Consider the following 7,801-nt stretch of genomic DNA (forward strand, 5'->3'; position numbering starts at 1 on the left):
AGTGCGGAAATAACCGCGCCCAGTTCCAAATCATGGGTGGTATAATTCTTCTCGTGCACCTTTAATTGTCGAGAAGCATATGCTATGACTTTGTTTCTTTGCATAAGTACACATCCCAACCCTTTCCGGGACGCGTCGCAATAACAACCAGATCATCAGTTCCCTCTGGGAGACTTAGTATCGGGGCTTGGCATAGTTTCTGTTTCAGCAATTGAAAAGCCGCTTCTTGTTCTTCTTCCCAAACATAAGCACGATCTTTTTGAGTCAAAATAGTTAAAGGTTTGGCTATGCTGGAAAAATTAGCAATAAAACGCCGATAATACCCAGCTAAACCCAAAAATTGGCGAATTTCTTTTGGTGACTTTGGGGCTTGCCAATTTTTGATGGCTTCAATCTTACTCGGGTCTACATGGATACCGTGTCGGTTAACAACGTGCCCTAGAAATTGTACTTCTTGTAGCCAAAATTCACACTTTGACAGCTTGGCATACAACTTTTCCTGCCTCAACAGCTCCAAAATAGTTCGTAAATGCTGCTCGTGTTCCTCCTTGGTTTTCGAATATATCAAAATGTCATCAATAAACACAATAACGAATTTGTCAAGGTACGGTTTACAAACTCGATTCATAAGGTCCATGAAAACTGCGGGAGCATTAGTCAGTCCGAACGGCATAACTAAGAATTCGTAGTGGCCATAACGAGATCGGAACGCCTTTTTAGACACGTCTTCCTCTTGAATTTTAACTTGATAGTAACCGGATCGAATGTCAATTTTCGTGAAATAGTTTGCCCCCTTGGAGTTGGTCAAACAAGTCATCTATTCCTGGAAGAGGGTATCGGTTCTTGATGGTAACTTTGTTTAATTCCCGGTAGTCGATGCACATTCTAAAACTTCCATCCTTCTTCTTTACGAACAATACCGGTGCTCCCTAAGGAGAATAACTGGGACGAATGAAACCCTTATCTAACAACTCCTGTAACTGGTTGGATAGTTCTTGTATTTCAGAGGGTGCCAGTCGATAAGGTGCCTTAGCAATAGGGGCTGATCCTGGAATTAAGTCTATGCGGAATTCAACCTGTCGGCTCGGTGGTAATCCGGGTAAATCGTCAGGAAAGACATCAGGGTATTCGCGTACAACGGGAATCTCTTTTATGCGTTTCTCATCAGGGTTCTTTATAGTCACGTTTGCCAAGAATGCCATACAACCTTGGCGTAAGCATTTCAACACTTTGAGATGAGACACGAGAGGTAACATCGAACCAGACTTCTCTCCTTGTACTACAATCAGCTCACCATTCGAGAAGGGAATTTTAACTGTCTTGTCGTTACACACAATCTCCGCCTTATACCTGGTTAACCAGTCCATGCCGACAATAACATCAAAACTTCCTAACTCTACCGGGAGTAGGTCAATAAGGAATGGGTGGTCATTAAGAATAATGGAACAGTTTTGGATTATTTGGTTGACAGTTATAGAGTTACCGTTAGCGAGTTCTATAGTATAGGGATTTGTTAGTTCACTAACTGGCATGTTACCCAGGGACATAAAACTAGTGGAAACAAAGCTTCTATCGGCATCAGTATTAAATAATACAGAAGCATATTGATCAGAAACAACAAATGTACCTGTTACTACGTTCGGGTCTTGTCGTGCTTCTCCTGACCCGATAACAAACGCGCGTCCCCGAGGCGCATTTGAAGTCGATGCTTGGTTCGGTCTAGCAACCATTCTTTGATTCAGCCTAGGGCAATTTCTTCTAATATGATCTGTACTGCCGCATTCATAACAATAACAGGCACGGTAGGTTGCTGCGGTTGAAGTTTGTTGGATAGGTTGTTGGCAGATTGGCTGAGGTCTAGGTGGCGGTGGACGACGAGGTTGAGTTGTTTGAGTTGATCGGTTCACAATTTCTGTACCTGCTCTGCAATTAGGGGCATAATGCCCAGTTTGACCACATTTCTGGCATACCGGCAATCTACACTCTCCCACATGATGGTAATTACATCTGTCACACTTTGGCGAGGGTCCCTTGTACCTGTCTTGCTTCGTATCTGAACCGGTTATAGCATAATTTCTTATTGTCGGACGTGCACGTTTGCTTGATTGTCCTCCTTGTGATCTCGTCCCATAGTCGGTTCGTTTCATACCCACTGATTCTCCAGCCTTTTTCAATACACCACTTCTTACTAAATCAAAAGTCACAATTCCGGCTTGGGTCACAGCATTTTCAAACGATGTGTGCCCCACGGAGTTCACCAAACTCCTCACTTCCGGGGCTAAACCCCAAATATAACGTTCAACTCGTTTATCTTCAGGAGTTACTAACCATGGTACTAAACGGGCCAATTCATTGAAGCGGTTTGTGTATCCTAAATGATCCGCTCCTCTCATCTCCAAACTCCAAAGTTCATGTTCTAACCTTTGAATTTCGTTCCTTGGGCAGAAATGTTCCAGCATCAGTGTTTTGAGTTCAGCCCATGTCATGCGATTCACCGTATCTTGACCTTTTATCTGTACCGTAGTGTTCCACCACATCAAAGCATGATCCGTAAAAGTGGAAGCAACATACTTGACAATGTTTTCGGGTGGACAATTGCTGATATTGAGGACATATTCAGTCTTTTCGATCCATTTAATCAGCCCGTTTGGCCCTTCAGTGCCCTTGAAATCAATCGGTTTACAGGCCATAAAGTTTTTAATCGAATATTCCCTTCGAGGGGGATTAGGGTTGTTATTGTCATTGCTTGGGTTCAGTGGGGGATTATTTGCATTGGTAGGGGTATTTGTATTAGGTGGGGGATTGTTATTTGTAACTGTTTCATTGTTGGTTGGGGGAGCATTATTGTTTTGTTGTTGGTTTGTTAGCATATTTGCGTTTACACCGGCAGTTACTTGTGTTACAATAAGCGGAATTACTGCTTGCATTTGCCGAGCAATCATCTCGGCTATTTCTGCCTCAGTCATAGGGTTTGCTTTCTTTGGTGCCATTCTATAATGATAAACAAATATAAGCTAATTAGTACTAATTCCAGTCTACGGCACTGTTTAATAATAATCACAATAAATGTTGTACAGGTAAATTAGATAACATACTGACATTTCACAAATTGTTCTGTACATTGATATCAAAAAGTACATAGACTTAGCCTGATAAAGGCCAGTGCTTATATGTATATATCAAAATCTGTCACTAAGTGACAGTTAGACTTAACCCTATAAGGGTCAGTGCTTGTAATAATGTATAAAATTGTGCTCCACGTTAACATAACATACTACTATATACATACATGAAGTATTAAAAGATCATGTACACCTAATTGTAACATTCTGCATTTATCCATACAGACGATAGGCTAGCCACAAACATAAAAATAACAACGCTGTAATCATCCAGTAACAGTTCCACAGTCGAACTGTCACCCTATCCAAACACCAGTGATGGTAGGCATCTGACTGCTGCAAGTTCAGTACTATCTGATGTAACGTCGATAAGTACTGGGTCATGTCCCTCCTCTCCTGGTTAATGTTAGCTATGGCTATCGAGTGGTCTATCACACGGTCAGTCAGGACAGCCATCCAAGAGTTGTTTCCTGCGTTTGGGAGGTCAGGGCGAGGAGTAGGTATACTCAACGAACGAGAAGATGAAGTATCCGCCCTAGGACGTGAAGGTCCTCCCCGGTCGTGAGTAGATCTGAATGGAATCGAGGTAGGGTCAATCGGGGTTACCCGAATACGAGCAGTCTGTCGAATTCGCGCAGTAGCTGAAGTCGTCGGTGACAGGTGAATGGGTGGAGTGGGTAATCTGACTACTCTAGCAGGTGAACGATACTGACTGTTAACTTCGTCTTGATCCCTGCGTGGTGACCTGGGGGGATAACTATCGCATCTGTAGCCGGATAGATCAGGCACATTCCTGGGTAGCTCTCTACATATAACTTCTTCTTCCACCTCTTCTTCCTCCTCCTCCGGTTCCTCTTCTGGGTCCTCCTCTTCTGGATCCTCCTCTGATTCTTCCTCGGGATCCTCCTCAACAGAGATTATCGGTTCTTTTTCCGGTACGTAGTCGTTATTCCTTGACATGACTCTGCACAAGGGTTAGTTATAAGAATAATAACTATTGCTATCGCTAACTATTGTCGAGGAGATTAATTAATTAAACCAAATTCAATATTAATTATATTATAATATAATATTAGTTTTATTAAAATTTTAGTTATTATTATTATTTAAATCAATACTGAATATAAATGAATATAATATTCATAGTAAATTGTACCGTCATCAACAGTATCGTACGTACACGTATTCATACACCTTGTTCCACATAAACACGTATGAGTGTTACATATATATATACTTTCACATTACCTTTTATACACATATGTTTCCACTTTTACCTAACCACACGTTCCGCGATTTCTCCCCGAATTCCCTCGTACAAGCAAATCTGTTATTATGTTCCGGACCACAATAACTCACTTGCCCTACAAGTTCATCCCGGCATCCATCAGTATATAATATTAATTTATTATTTAATTAATTTCCCAGAGTTAATCGAGCCTACGGTTATATTTTAGGTACCCTAAGGGATAACCTAATCCTTTATAACCAATGGCTCTGATACCAACTTCTGTCACACCCCGCCTAGCACAATGCGGAAGCGTAAAACGGGAATGTAACAGACACCTCTGATATCAACACATTGTTTATAAAGAAACATTACAAACTAATTTACAATATATTACATTTCTTTGTTCTATCATTGTTTTACAGTCTAGGTGATACAAACAAAACTAGTTTGTTAACTATACATTCTTACTACTAACACCCTTGCTTCTATTCACATAGCATCAACCACACACTTCAGGCAAGTAACAGATCACCAAATTACTCCGATTTAGGTACACCTGAAAAGCAGTTTAAAACGGGTCAACTACTAGAGTTGGTGAGTTTCACGAGTTTCAAGAAAACAGTAATGAGTATTCACAAGTCAACACTTGTAATCATGAAATAAGTATGTATGTATGTAAATGATGTAATTATGCTAAGCTACAGTGAAGCCTTGACTGTACGTGCTGCGTGCATCCATTTCCCAAGCTCCATCAACCACTGTGGCCCCTTTCCGCCCACAACATGCCCCGGTAGCTATGTCTAACACTACATAGCCTGTTTGTATAAATATGGTCATGTGCAAACGGCGCTATGTGACACGGCAACCAAGCCGATTCCGTTTGGGTTTGTCAAACCAATAGTACTATTCACAAGCCACTGGCTCGAAGTTAATCACTGTGATCGTGGGACTTTCGTGTGTTGGCACTTAGATAATTCACATCAATACATGTTTCAGGTATGTATATGTAATCAAACATGCTTTTCACCCCAAAAGTTCGTAAAACAGTTTAGAAGTGGGGTCATGAAACTCACAGTTTAGTAGACAATCAGTACTGTATTAGCTCGTGGTTTGTCCGGTCTGCTGTCAGTAGTTCCTATAATCAATATTATAATAATATTAATATTTTAATATTATTATAATCTCAATACTAAACTTAATCTGGGTGTAGCTGGAACTCCCAGAAAGTGGCAATAGGCTTTGGTTGTGATGTTGTTAAATGTCTAATACTTAAAACCGAACTTGGCTCAGATTCCCGTTTTCCCAGCTGGGCCAAGTTGTTCGTTTACGCGTTCAGAAAACAGTTATGGGAAAATAAGCTTGGGTAAATGTATTGGTTAACAAAATGATTAAGTTATAAAGAAAGATCACATACTGGGGTCCCGGATTAGCCACGGGGCCCGTTTCCGTTTATTCAGTTTGATTTAAGAAAAACGCGCACAATCCATCCGGATTGTCCAGGTTTCTCATAGAAAAGTTCGTTTTTACATAATTAGTCCAAAAATATGATTTTTGATCACTCTTGGTGTTTTTATTTTCCCGCAGATTCACTAGTCGCGAACTTGCCGGTTTTTATAAAAACTGAATTTGTTTAATATTCAGATTAGCATAATTAATTAATCGTTAATCATTAAATTATGAAAATTTTGCCACTTATCAATTAAAATATGTAGATTTTAATAAAAATATTTCTGGAATTTATTTACTGATTTATTAATTTATAAAAATTCATTTTCTCAGCTATATTTCGCCTGAAAATCGTCTTTTTACCCCAAAAAATTTCCAAAAATTCCATAAAAATTCCTGAATACTCAAATCATGTTCCAAAACAACCTGTATCAGTTCTAGAATGTAAAAAGCTCGTGCGATATTCTTTTCGGGCCAATTTCGGCTGTAAAAATTCACACGAACGCAAATAAACAAAACACCTTTAAACTTCTCCAAATGATCCCAAAATTCATATGTGATCAAAATACATCAAATCTGAGTTCCCAGAAATTTTTTTGAAGTATTTTAGCTATTTTTCCCAATTAAACGTCCCAATTCGGTAATAAATTCGCAAAATATGGATGGTCGAAAAATTACCAAATTTGAACAGGGACTCGTTGACATGGTCCCATATGTCCCTGAAAAATTTCAAGTCCTAACAATATGCACATCACAACCTTAACCTAAATAGCCCGTAAGCGAGTGTTTCGGCATTACCTTAGCGGGTTTGGCTCGTTTCCGACTTTTTAATCAAGTTTTCAGGTTCTTGTGCTTCTAATCAAGCTAGGTACAAGTCCTATATCACAAACCAAGCAATTTTTCATCAACATAACAGCCCGTAACTTAGGGTTTCGGCTAGTGCACAAAAACGAACTTTTGAACCGTAAAAACGCCGTTTCAACCCTTTAATCCGTGTTTATGGCCAAAAAAACTATCAAAACAGGTTCCTTACCGTGTTTAGGATCAAAACATGTTTATGGACCATTTTTAGGATTTTTACACGGTTAGGAATGATTTTTAGTAACCAATACATGTTTTTATGGTATTAAACAAGTTTAAACAAGTACAAAAGCTACTTATTTAAGCACCTTACCTTAGGGTTTGAAGGTTTTCTGGCTGGAGCAGAACTTGTGTCCAGAATTTTCAAGAAAATGATGTTGAAAAGGTTTTGGATCTAGTTTATATGTGAAAGAACCAAAGGGGGGTGGGGGTTGCTGTTGCGATCGGGATCCACATGGGCCCACCTTGGGCCCATTTTGGCCCAAATTTCTGATTTCTCAAGTCCAAATACGAAAATCTCGGTCCAAATTTAGTTCGGGTTCGGTTTTTGGCGCGAAAAACTTATCGGGTGCGTTAAACAGCGCGAAAACGAGTGTTTTTCGGCTGGTTTTGTGTAAAATTATAAAAACATACTATATGTTTGTAAAAATCAAAAATATTTTCACGGATCGCTTAAAACATTTCAAATAAGTGTTTGGTAAGTCTTTTTCGGCTTAACGGATGATACAATGCTTGGTTTGTAACTATCTTTCGCGTTTAAATCTATAGCGGGTAGTTAAACGAGCATATTTTCGTTTAACTTGTTTGCTATCAAACTAAGGCCATATTTCTAATATTTTAGCTTGTATAGATCGTATATCACTTATAGATGGCCCCCCGAGATATCTGGGTCATAACCCGACCCGTTCGGTTAATCGTTCGTTTGTTACGCAAAAGGCGTTTATTTGCTTAATCGGTAAATACGTACTGAGGTGTACCTTGTTTTGGCTCAAATGTCACATTTTGAGAAGAAAAGCTAAGAAATAAATATAGCCTTCTCCCTCAATATTTCAAAATTTTGGCCTTTTCCATCAACATTATTCTCATATTTGGTCTGCTCCCTCCATATTTTTAAAAGTTTGGTCTGCTCCCTCATAATTAA

Source organism: Bidens hawaiensis, unplaced genomic scaffold, assembly GCF_021521415.1.
Source record: "Bidens hawaiensis isolate Kalapana, Puna unplaced genomic scaffold, B.hawaiensis_p1.1 tig00044327_1, whole genome shotgun sequence".
NCBI lineage: Eukaryota > Viridiplantae > Streptophyta > Magnoliopsida > Asterales > Asteraceae > Bidens > Bidens hawaiensis.